This window comes from Pseudopodoces humilis, chromosome 18 (assembly GCF_049639895.1).
Source record: "Pseudopodoces humilis isolate 2021_Gansu_Grassland_sample_001 chromosome 18, ASM4963989v1, whole genome shotgun sequence".
In the NCBI taxonomy this organism is placed as follows: Eukaryota; Metazoa; Chordata; class Aves; order Passeriformes; family Paridae; genus Pseudopodoces; species Pseudopodoces humilis.
Genome location: NC_142217.1, coordinates 979,500 through 992,061, shown reverse-complemented (window position 1 = coordinate 992,061; position 12,562 = coordinate 979,500). Strand labels below are relative to the sequence as shown.

Genomic DNA, 12,562 nt, shown 5'->3' with positions numbered 1-12,562 from the left:
TTATACCGGCGCCTACAACTCCCATCATCCCCCGCGGCCCAGAGATTCCCCGTTACAGCCCCCCAAGTGCCCGCCCGGACCCCGAAGGGCCCCCAGATTCCCCTCCCTGACCTCCAAGTGCCCCCCTGGACCCCCAAGTGCTCCCCCGGGCTCCGAATTGTCCCACAGACTCCCTAAGTGCCCCTCCAAGTGCCCACCCGACTTCCTTAAGCGTCCTCCAGACCCCCAAGTTCTCTCTAAATTCCCTCCCAAGACCCCAAACTGCCCCAGATGTTCCCCAGAAAAGTCCCCATGGACCCCAAAAGTGGCCACTTTTACCCTGTCTGAGAAAATCATTAAAAAATATGATCAAAGGACTAAAAATAGGAGTAATTAGCATCAAGAGGAAGAAATAGTGATCAATTAATTAATTAAGGGAATTGTGGTACTTAGAGCCAGAGAACAATAATGATTTTTGTCCCTGAAAATGTATCAATTCTTTTATATAAATATAAAAATTAGGTTATAAAAATACAGAATAATATTATTATAAAAATAAAATTTTATTTTTATTAATTTATTAGATTTTAATTATAAACAAAAATTGATAAATGTTTTCAATGCTTTGGGATGTCAGTCCCAGGTGGGCGATGTCAGACATGCTGAGGCTCGGGGTGAGGAGCAGGTTGTCCAAACAGGGGCAGCCCACAAGGGGCTCATTCTTCTCTGTGACCAGACCTCCTCAGGAGACATTCAGCATCAGGATTGTAAAGAGTAAATCGTGACCTCCTGATCAGTACACAAAGATGTTTTACAGTTTGAACAGTAGAATGTTGTCACCGTAAGGGGCCTTCTTTGTTAATATACCTCATGTTGTGTCATGTTTGGTAAATACCAATGTTGTTGTAACAGCCTTGTTAATGCCACCTGGCCTTGTCTATTGCCTCTGCTGCTCCCGGCACCCCCAATGGCACCGATGACAGCACCCAGTGTGTAGATGAGCCCAACTCCCATGGGGGGTAGCACCCAGGGGAAGTGGGATTAACATCTAAAGATCCCTAGAATCAGCGAGCCAGGGCACAAACCGGACTCCAAACTACACAGAGGAGCAAGGGAGAATGTTTAGCAACTGATGTTCCAGACCTCATCACCATAACTACAACAACGGTTGCTATCCATGACTACCCAAGATTTGCAATAAGGCAGGGTCTTCCTAGAGACTCTCCTGAAGGCAGAATCCCCAGCTCTGCCTTGTTGCAAAGTTGAACACCTCCTTTTCTGGGTTGTCCATCGGGAACAGCAGTGGTTGAGCTTCCCCCACCTAGAGCTGCCCTCAATAAAGGCATTAAAAAGGAGCTGCTCTCCTTGCCTGTTCTTTTCAGAAGGACTGACCCCGTGGCAGAGTGACCCACGCTGCAGCACTGTGAGGGGGCTGTTCCCCATGGGATGGACTCAGCTTGGAGAAGTTCCTGGAGAAGTCTCCGGTGGGAGAGAGCCCAGGGTGCAGCAGGGGAACGACTCCTGTCCCTGAGCAGCGGGAAAAGCCCCGGGGGATGGAGTGACCATGGCCCCATTCCCTGTGTCCCTGCACTGCCGGGGGAGGAGGCACACCTGGGAGGAGGGAGGGGTGCCGGGAAGCTGGTTTTTCTGCCAGAAATCTCTCTCCTCCCCTACTCAGCCACAGGAATTTGGGGCAGTTTACCTTTTTAGGGGAAAATCCGAGCGATTCACTGATGCTCCTAATTAGAAGTGGGAGAAGTGAGGCTCACGGGCTTCCCGCTGAGCCGGAGCCACCGAATACCCAGGGCAGGGAAAGGCGGGCCGGGAGCTGCGGAGAACTTTGTTTGTGTTGGGAGCTCAGTGGCGGCTCGGGCCGGGCCCGTTCCAGGGCTGTTCCTCATCTCCGCCCTTCCCCTCACACAGCCCGGGGGGCCCTGAGAGCGCGGGGCGGGGCTGTGCCGTGCGCAGAGCCCGCCGCTGGCTGCGATTGGCTGCTGCTGCCGTCACTCGTGGTTCTGGCGCGCGCTGATTGGGCAGAGCGGGGACAAGCCCGGCCCCGCTGGCGCCCCCAGGGCGGCCGTGGGGCAGGAGAGCCGCCATTGCCGGAGCGTCTGTGCGGGCCCGGCAGAGGCGGCAGCGGCGGCAACGGCCGGAGCCCGGTGAGGCGGCGGCGGAGCTCGGAGGCGGCCCCAGCCATCGCAGGTGGGAGCCGCGCTCGGTTCTGCGGGGGCTCGGGGCTCGCTGCGGGCCCGGGAGGGGGCGGCAGGGGGCTGTGGCGGGTGGCTTGTGCCGTGGCCGGCCCGTGTTGGCCCCGGCGTGAGGGCGCTGCGGGAGCGGCCGCCCGCGGTCTCCTTCCCGCTGGGGCCTCGGCAGGAGCCGGTGCCGGAGCAGCGCTGGCTCGTCCCGGTTCGTGTCGGTAGCCCGGAGGTGGCTGCGCTGTGCCCGGGGCTGGGCGGGAAAATTCCCGGCGCCAGAGGTTTGTGTGGCCAAAGGAGCCAGAGGAGTGGTGTGAGAGTGACTTTATTGCTGCCCGAAGGGAGAGGCCATGGGGCATTTGCCGTGCGCTCTCTCCACTTGCTGGAGGACGCGGCCTCGTTTTTGTCCTGATTTTCCTGGCCGCGTGTCCCTCTCCCTTTCCCCACTGGCGGAGGTGCTTGGAAGGTTCAGACTTCCCGATCCGCCTGCTGCATGTCCCGGTTAATATGTATCCCCCACTTTTGTATAAAATCCGGTACTGATGGCTCTGTTAAGTCTTTGTTCTTCTGGAAGTTCAGGAATTTAGCGGGACTTTGTCTGAGCAGCGGTCCTTGTCAATTAGTAACATTTTCTGAAACTGATGCTTTCTCCCATTGCTTCCTTATGTGCAAGTCCCTGGCCGTATCTGCAAGCAGATTCACTCACTGACTCTGTTTTTTCTTCATGGGTGTTCTTTGATTTTGGGATTGCTCTCAGTGCCCTCATTCTCTGTCCTTTTGTAGCCGTTTCTGGCTCAGGAGGCCTGGCTGCCACCTGCATCCCCTTGCTCAGCTGCTGAATGAGCTGCACTCAGCAAGGTGTCGTGCATGGTGAAAAGATGAGAGTTGCTGTAGAACATAAGAGGAGAAAGTGCATTCGTTTAACCCATGGTCTGCCAGGGAACCACAAAAAAGTTGCCCATTCCCATCCTTTCCACATTTGGACTGGTACATGAGCTCTTTTCTTCTATCCTTTGTTATCTGTTTCTCCACTTTTTGTTTGGGATTTATTTGCCAGCAGCAGTTTGAGTCATTTAATTTTCCACAAACTCTGCCTCCTTTTTCTGCTAAAAGATAATCTGACTCCACCCCATGGTGAAATGTTGTGTTCCTCATCTGAGCAGATTATTTGTGAAGAAAGTCAGGAACTGGAGCTGTCTGGTTGGGTATTATTTTGAGGACATCCTGTAATCTAATTATGCCATGGAAATGATAAATGGTTTCTCTGGTACCTGATATGAATTTGTTAGGGTTCCCAGGGCCTGGTCCATGGTGTTGCAGGATTTGTTCTGGTGGCCGTTCATCTTTTCCCCATTTTTGGGTGCTCCCTCCAGCCAGGGCTCCATCAATTTTTGGCTTTTCTCTAATTAAATCAGCACATACTTGGATTCCAAACTGATTTCCCTTGGGGTATCAAAAAAACCCCAGTGCTCTAATTCACCCTATATAACACAGAAAGTGAGAGCACAAGTTAAGGTGGGGACTGGGATGATTCCCGCCCATTTTTTATAGTGAAGCTTTCACAACATTCTCAATTTGCTGTTTTCCTTTGCTGATTAACCAATTTCTGCTGCAGAGTCAGATATCCTCACCCTGGGCTCTGCCTTCAGCTGTGCAAATTCCCCCTGTGCCAGCAGGCAGACCTTGGGGTGAGGGACAGAGGAATTCAGCCCAATTCCTCCCCCAAGCAGGAAGACCCTGGTACATTGTCCAGGCTTTGCCCCAGGGGTGTTAATTTGCATTTCTAAAGCCCCTCTGCTGGCTGCCTGGAATGAAGCTTCTCTTCCTGGGCAGCCAGGGGATGACTCACATGGAGGGCTCCCTCCCCCATCTGCTTTTTTTTTTTTTTTAACAATTTTCTATTAACTGTTTCTATTTTAAAGGGCCACATTTCAAGGTCTTCTGGTTTTCAAAATGCAGCTTAAAGGTGAACACGGAAAAACCCATACCATAATTTTGCTATCACTACAAGCCACGCACAAACATAAAAACAAAAATTAGAAAGAAATCAAGTATTTTCTTTTTCTTCTCTTCTGACTAAAAACTGATTCTCACACCCCTGGCCCAAACAGAACTGACAATAGAAAAGTAGAATTATTACAAAAAATTATTCTAATGGTGTAATCCTTTCACTGAAACTGTGAAAAGCAAAAACTCTCCAAAATGTCTTTAGAGAAATAAGGCATTACTTGATTCTGAACAGAATCATTTCAACCACACATAGTCTGCATGTGCAGAGAAAATCATTGCATGACATGTGAGTTTTACTAGATGTTTCCTAAACTTTACACAGTCTGAACCCATAGAAATTCATTGGTTTAGTGTTCATTGTTTCCAAGTTGTGGAGTTCTTAGTGTTTGGTTTCCTGTTGCACCCGGATTTCTGTGTCTGTGATGTGAATTAGGTCTGCACTCCTGGATTTCCTGCTCAGCCTTTTCCAGACCAGGTGTCTCCAGCTGTGCCAGGGCAGTGTCTGGGGTAGATGTTGGTTGATGTTTGCTGCTGGGCCTTGATGTTTTGTTGATGGTCGTTGTCTTTGTGGGAATCTTTTGGGCTATTCCCAGTCTTTTGAGATGTTAAGCTCATCTCTGCTGAGTGGTGGAACATCCCTTAAAAAAACCTTTAAAATTCCTTTCCCCAAGGCAAATGCAAACCAAGCCTGACTGGAGAAATCAAATAAAAAATAATTTTACATTTGGTATATTTTCCAATACTCTAATCCCAGCCAGCCCAGAGTGTGAGTGTAATTGAGAGCCAGAGTGGAATTCTCACGGTGCCTTCCCCAGCAGCTGTGGCGAGGGCAGGCACAGAAAGCCCTGAAGCTCCAGCAGTGCCAGCCAGGATTGTCCCGCAGGGGCTGGAGATGCCAAAGGAGGGTGCCCAGGCCGAGGATTTCAGCAGAGGATCTGTGGGCAGGCCCAGGGGCTTCCCCCGCTGGGGAGCCCTGGCTGCTGCTGCCTTGCCTTCAGTGCAGGCTCAGGGGCGGCCTCCCATCCTCCTGCTGCAGCCGGGAAATCCAAATCTGCGGGGCTTCAGAGCCCTTGAGCCGAGGCTGAGGGGTCCCCCCGTGTTCAGCTGTGCTGGGGCTGTTTCTGTGCTCAGGGACACTTGGAATGGGCCGTGCCACTTGGCCACCAGAGCTGCTTCTTTCCACTGCTTCGGCAGGACCCGATGTCCTGGTTGGGTGTGTCGTAGTAGAGATGGACAATGACACCTGTTTCTTCTTCCATCACAGCCAAAGCTTTATTGCACACAGCTTATATTTACATGGTTATCAGAAGGCACCGTGCTTAATTCCAGTTGGTTGGGAACTCAGTTCACTGGTTGGTAATGGTGAGTGTACACGTCAATCCAAACTTTTCTCTCTAACAATGTTTACATACTTTTTCTACTGATTCCCATGGGACAGATCCCTTGTTACTACAGGTGCACTTGTTTTTCTCCCCAAGAATAGTTTGTTATGTTTACAAACTTTTCATTCTCAAGATGTTTTTGCATGGGAACTTATCAGGCCAGCTGCTAGCTACACTAAGCCCACGTAACAAGTCCTAAACCATGATTTTCCAAGTCCTTTCTTTTGTAAGGTTTTACCTTTATGTGACAGGGTGTTGTGGACAGCAAAGTCCAAAGGTGGGTGTGTCTCAAATCTCTCCCAGCCCGGGTCTGGATCTCTCTCAGTTCAATGCAGGCATGGGTTTCTTCCCAGCCCCCTCTCTTGGCTGTTCAAACAGGAGGCTGGGTTAAACCCTTCCCCTGTCCTCAATTCTAAATCCTGCTGTGCCACTGAACAAGTTTCATACTGCAGTCACCGAGCTCTGCTCATCCATTTAGAGGCTCTGTTGGGGTACGTGGGAGAAGGTGAGGAGGGGTCCCCGGGGGTCGTGTCCCCCCCCGGGAGCGCCTGTGACTCCCCCATGTCCCCCCCATGCCGGGCTCACCCCCTTTTGTCTCCGCCAGAGCTCCTGACCCAGCTCCTGCTGTGCCCTGGGAGGGGCTTTGGGGAGCCCCCCTGGGACCCCCTTGGATCCCCATTCCTGGGCCCTGGGACCCCCCCGCATCTCCTTCCCCAGCTCCGGGACCCCCTGCACCCCCTTCTCCTGCACCAACAGCGCCCTGCACCCCCTTTCCCGGGGATCCTCCTCTGCCAGCCCCTGGATCCCCCGGTTCCGTCAGCCCGGGGACCCCCGGAGCCCCATTCCCGGCCATCCCGGGGCACCGCACCCCCAGGCCTCCCTTTCCAGGGAAAGCCGAGCTGGGCACGGGGCTCTCCAGCCGCTCTGGGATTTCTGATCACCCAAAGGAGAGGGAGAGAGCAGCAGCAGAGAGAGAGAAGGAGACTGGGAATCGGGGCTCGGGCTCCCAGCGCCCGCTCCTACTCCGCCGGGGCTGGGGAGCCGCAGCCGCAGGAGAAATGGGATCCGTGGATCCCGGGGCTTCCCCCGCTTTGGGCCGAAGCCGGCGGGTTCCAGGCAGAGTTTGGGCGCAGGGCCCGGGAGTTCAGCCCAGCCCGGCGCGGGGGTCCCGCAGTGCGCGGCCGAGGAGGGTCCCGGGGGATCCCGGGAGGGGATCCAGGGGAATTCCCTGGGATTGCCCCGTCCCCTCCCCCCGCGCTCCCTCGGGCACTTTCGCTTCCGCCTTGCCCGCCCTGCGCCGCCGGGATCTGCCCGGCGACCGGTGACGTCACTGCAGCCTCGGGCTGCCACTGGCGGGCAGCAAAGAGCGGCGCCAATGGCGGGGCCGGAGGCGGCTCTGGGGGCGGGGCCGGGGCTGTGGGCGGGGCCGCAGCGGAGCAGCGCGATGGCTCCAGCGCTGGGGCCGGGGGCGCTCCCGGGGGGCGGCGAGAGGTGAGGGGGACCCCCGGCACCGGGACTCTTTGATCGCCCATTCCGGAGCGCCGAGGGGCCACTAAACCCCCATTCCTGGGCGCCACCATCCCACCGAACTCCCATTCCCGGCCGTGGGTCCCACCCTGCACCCCCTTATCCGGCACCAGGAACGCCTGCACCCCTTTCCCGGCCATCCCGCCTCTCGCAGCCCCCAGAGCCCCCTTCTCCTTGACCCATTTACCCCCCGGACCCCTATTCCTGCCTCTCCCAGCAGCCAGCCCCTCCTTTCCTCAGCACTCAGGACACCCGGGACCCCTATTCCCAGCCATCCCGGCTTTCCCTGCCCTGTCCTGGCAATGGGGACAGCGGGGACCCTTGGAGCTCCCTTTCCTGGATACAGGAACGCCCTGAACTCCAGCCATGCCACATCTAGCCAGCCCTAGCCTCCCCTCTTGTCAGTCCTGGCATCCCCAAATGCCCTTCCCGGCTCTCCCCGTTCCCCCTTTCCTTCAGCCGTGACCCCCCCGATCCCAAATCTCCAAATGTCCCCCCAGTTCTCCTCTCCCTGCGTTCCCTGCACGCGGCGCTGTCGGAGCCCGGCCCGGGCTTCCCGCAGTCCATGTCCATGGGGTCCCTGGCTGGGATCCCCTTCCAGCGCCGCCGCAGCGAGCGGGGCCGGGCGGAGCCGAGCCGGGATCTTGGGATAGCCAGGGCTGGGATATTGGGATAGCCAGGGCTGGGATATTGGGATAGCCAGGGCTGGGATATTGGGATAGCCAGGGCTGGGATATTGGGATAGCCAGGGCTGGGATACTGGGATAGCCAGGGCTGGGATACTGGGATAGCCAGGGCTGGGATATTGGGATAGCCAGGGCTGGGATATTGGGATAGCCAGAGCTGGGATACTGGGATAGCCAGAGCTGGGATATTGGGATAGCCAGGGCTGGGATCTTGGGATAGCCAGGGCTGGGATCTTGGGATAGCCAGGGCTGGGATATTGGGATAGCCAGGGCTGGGATATTGGGATAGCCAGAGCTGGGATATTGGGATAGCCAGGGCTGGGATCTTGGGATAGCCAGAGCTGGGATATTGGGATAGCCAGGGCTGGGATATTGGGATAGCCAGGGCTGGGATACTGGGATAGCCAGGGCTGGGATACTGGGATAGCCAGAGCTGGGATACTGGGATAGCCAGAGCTGGGATATTGGGATAGCCAGAGCTGGGATATTGGGGTAGCCAGGGCTGGGATATTGGGATAGCCAGGGCTGGGATATTGGGATAGCCAGAGCTGGGATATTGGGATAGCCAGAGGCGGCACAAGGAGCGGCACCGGCACGGGGCCAGCGGGGAGCTGCAGATGCTGCAGCAGCGGCACAGCCAGAGCGGGGCTGAGCGGGGGGAGCCGGGGCTGGGGGATCTGTGGGGCTGCGATGGCAACTGTGGCACCGCCATGGGGATCCCTGAGATCCAGGCTGAGGGATTAACAAATTCCCTGGCTCACAGCTGCAGGGAATGTCTCCGGAAATATGTCAGATATGGGCGGGAGGCGCTGGAGTGTAAAGGTGGGGAGGGCAGAATTCCCATGGGAATATGGGAATGTGGGATTTGGGAGGGCAAAATTTGGGAACGTGGCAATTCCCATGGAAATTCCATGGATGGATCTCAGACATCCTATTCCTGTGAGACCTCCACAGATTCTACTGTTGTATTACTGTTGTAATTGCTGTCCAATTTCCATGTGAACTCTGTAGATGTATCTCACTGCCATGCCATTCCCATGGAATTCCATGGTCAGATCTTCCCATCCCACTGCTATGAGAGCTCCAATCCGGTTCCCCCCAAACTCATCCTGGGGGTTGCCCTGTTCTTTGCCCTCCCCACCCCCCACAAGACTCCTGGGGGTCCCCCCATGACACATCCAGCCCCCCCAAACTCTTCCTGGGTCCCCCCTCATACCCCCCCATAACAGGAATTCCTGGAAGTCCCCCTGTGTCCCCTCCCCCAGGACTTTGGGGGTCCCACCCAACCTGTCCGTGCACCCCCAGATTTCTTCCACAGCCCCCCTGTGATGGTGGAGGGTGGGGGCCGAGTGCTGGTGCCCCCCTGCCTGCAGCAGATCCAGCGGTGAGGGCAGTTCGGGGGGTCCCTCAGCATTTGGGGTCCCTGGGATTTGGGGTGACCCCCCGGGCCCCCCAGGATCTCCCTGAACACGCTGACGCTGCCCGTGGGCAGTGAGAAGGTTCAAACCCGGCACGGGGTCCCCAGCACTGCCACCCGCATTGCCCAGGTACCCCCAAACCTGCCGAGAACCCCCAAACCCCCCGGGACACCCCAACCTCCCCTGATCCCAAACACAGCCCTGGATGCTCCAAAAACTCCCCAAAACTGCAAAACCCCATACAGACATTGAGAAGGTTCATACCTGGCATGGGGTCCCCATCTCCATCACCAGCAGGTTCCCCAAAACAGCCTTGGGATCCCCAATTCCACCCCCGGGATTGCCCAAATTCCCTCATCGGGACCCCTGTAAACCCCCTTGGGAACCCCAAAAACCACCATGGCCCTAAAAACACCCAGAACTTAAAAAAACCCTCAGGAAACCCTCAGGAAGTTTTATACTCAGCATGGGGACCCCATCACCTTCATCAGCATCACCCAGGTACCCCCAAACCCCTCCCGGGACCCCCAACCCCTCCCGGGGCTCCACTGCCGGAACCAACGGGAGTGGTGTTGCCCTTTTAAGAGGAGTTACAGTGGGACCCGACAACACCGGGGGCCCTTAAAGCGGCCATGGTAGAGAGAACCCCCAAAATCCACCCTGGGGGACAAAACATCCCCTACAGGGGCTTGGGGTGGGGGCACCCCTAAAAATGTCACTTAAAGCCGTCATGATCCCCCCCCCCCTCAAAAGGGGCTTGTGGGGCTGTGGCCGCACAAACACCCTAAAATGGGGGGGAAAAACACCCCTGTAGTGTTGGGATCCCCCCAAAAACCTGAAAAAGAGAAAAATTCCTCTTCAAAGGGGCCTGAAGACCCTGAAAGGCCCTGGAAGAGGGACAAGATCCCCTCCTCTGCTGGGGCCTCCCCGAGCCGGGAACTCTCCCGTTCCTGCACTCGGGGGAGCCCCGAACGACGGCGGCTCCTGGGCTGAGCCCCCCTCAGCCGGGGCTGCGGGGGGAACTGGGGGGGCTGGGACGGGGCTTGGGGGTCCTGGGGTGAACTGGGGGACCCTCAGTGCTCCCACCTCCCCCTGTTCCCCTGTCCCGCCCCGTTCCCATTGTTCCCCCAAACCTCCGCTGCCCCCAGCTCGGTTTGGGGGGGACCCAGCCCTTTCCCATCGTGTCCCGGCCCGGCCCCGCTCACCCGAGGGCTCCGAACCACGCACAGGGACAGAGGAGGGACAGAGGAGGAGGAAGAGGAGGGACAGAGCAGGAGGAAGAGGAGGAGCAGGAGGAGGAAGAGCTGGAGCAGGCAGAGGAGGCTCCACGTGCGCTCCCCGCTCTCTGGATCTGCAGCTCCTTCGGGACCATCGCCCCCCATCCCGCAGGTGCCCGGGGAGGGGGAGCTCGCCCCAAATACCCCGGGGGTCCCTGGGTTTGGGGTTTTTGGGGGGGATGTTTGGGGATGGCAGGGCTCCAGAGCCGAGCCGCAGATGCCCCTCGGGGGGACCCCGGGGGTCCCCGGGAGGTGTTTTTGGGGGGTCCCGGTGGCGGTGGCGGCAGAGCCCCGGCGGGGCCGGGGGGATGCGGGTCCGGCATGGCCGGGAAAGGGGTTCGGGGCTCCCGGTGCCGGCAGTGGCTGCTCTCAGCATGAGCCCAGTTGCTCCCCCCGTTTGACTCCAGTTTCCTGTGCGCCCCACGATAAGCCAAATCACTCCCAGTCATTCCCTATTAGAGTACAATTTGTCTCCATTTTATACCATTTTTCAACATTTTTATCCCATTTTTCCCCATTTTTATCCCATTTTTTCCCCATTTTTGCTCTATTTTTTCTAAATTTTATCCCATTTTCATACCATTTTTCCTCATTTATATCCTACTTTTAATTTTTCCCCAATTTTTTCCCCATTTTTTTCCTTTTCCCCTCCATTCCTCCCTTTTCATCTCATTTTCCCTTATTTTTTCCCAGTTTTTCTGAATTTTTTTCCTATTTTTCCTCCATTTTTACTCAAATTGTTCCCCATGTTTTCCTATTTTTTCACATTTTTTTTTATTTTTAATCAATTTATTCCCCATTTCCCCATTTTATGCTACTTTTGCTCCATTTTCTCCCAGTTTTTTTCCCCATGTTCTCTCCTATTTTCCCCATTTTCTTCCATTTTTCTCCCATTTTTGCCTCATTTTTCCCATTTTTATTCCCATTTTCCCCTTATTTTTTCCCCATTTTTCCCCATTATTTTCCCCATTTTTATCCTTGTTTTATCTCATTTTTCCACAATTTTATCCCAATTTTCTTCCATTTCTTTCTCTCCCATTTTTCCCAATTTTTTCCTCCATTTCCATCCCATTTTCCCCAATTTTTCCCTATTTTTATCCAATTTTTTTCCTCTATTTAGGCTCCATTTTCCCCCATTTTTGCTCCATTTTTCCTCCCATTTTTCTCTCTTTTCCCCCATTTTTTTCTAGTTTTCCCCAACTTTTTACCATTTTTCCTCCATTTCCATCCTATTTTTCCCTATTTCCCCCTATCTTCCCCATTTAATTATCCCAAAAATTAATATTTTGGTGGGGGGAAAAAATAGAAATTTTGGCAGGAAAAAAGTGTGCTTTGGGGGCAAAACTCCATGAATTTGAATCACAGCTTTCCCGTGATTTTTCCATGATTTCCCCATGATTTCTAGCCGGAAGGAGGTGTGGGATTCATCCAAACATTCTGGAAGCTGGAAGAGGACCTGGCCATCTACCTTCCCAAAAATCTGGAGCAGCTCATCCACAATTCCACCTTTCCCCATTCCCCAGATTCCCAGGTCTGGAAATTCTTCTACAACCTCCCAGGTAGGCAAGTCCCAAAATTCCATGGAAAAATGGGATAGGGGTATTTCATCCTGTTTTTTTCATGATTTTTCCCAGTTTTTTTCCCATTTTTTATTCCCATTTCTTCCTGCTTTTTTCTGATTTTTCCAAATTATTTTCCTATTTATTTTCCTCACTTTGTCCCAGATTTTTCCCATTTTTTCCCAATATATTTTCTAATTTTTCACTCTTTTTTTTCTCATTTTTTCCTTCTTTTTTCCCAGTTTTCTCCCCATTTTGCCCTGGTTTTCCCCAGTTTTTTCCTAATTTTCCCCTCCTTTTTTTTTCTGATTTTTTCTGATTTTTTCCCTCCTTTTTCTCCCAATTTTTCCCAATTTTTTGCCAGTTTTTTATCAAATTTTCCTGATTTTCTCCTGATTTTTCCATCTTCTTTTCCCAACATTTTCTGTCTTTTTCCCAACTTTTTCTCAAATTTTTCCCTGATTTTTCTGTTTTTTCTCATTTTTTTTTTTCCCCCATTTTTTTCCCTGATTTTTCCCAATTTTTTCCT

The 12,562-nt window shown here is 54.1% G+C and overlaps 1 protein-coding gene across 1 annotated transcript in view; it reads left to right on the top strand.

Annotated features, from left to right (window-relative positions):
• Window positions 1-12,562, top strand: part of LOC102109809 (uncharacterized) — a 174,282-nt gene that overhangs the window by 58,559 nt on the left and 103,161 nt on the right. The window lies entirely within an intron of this gene.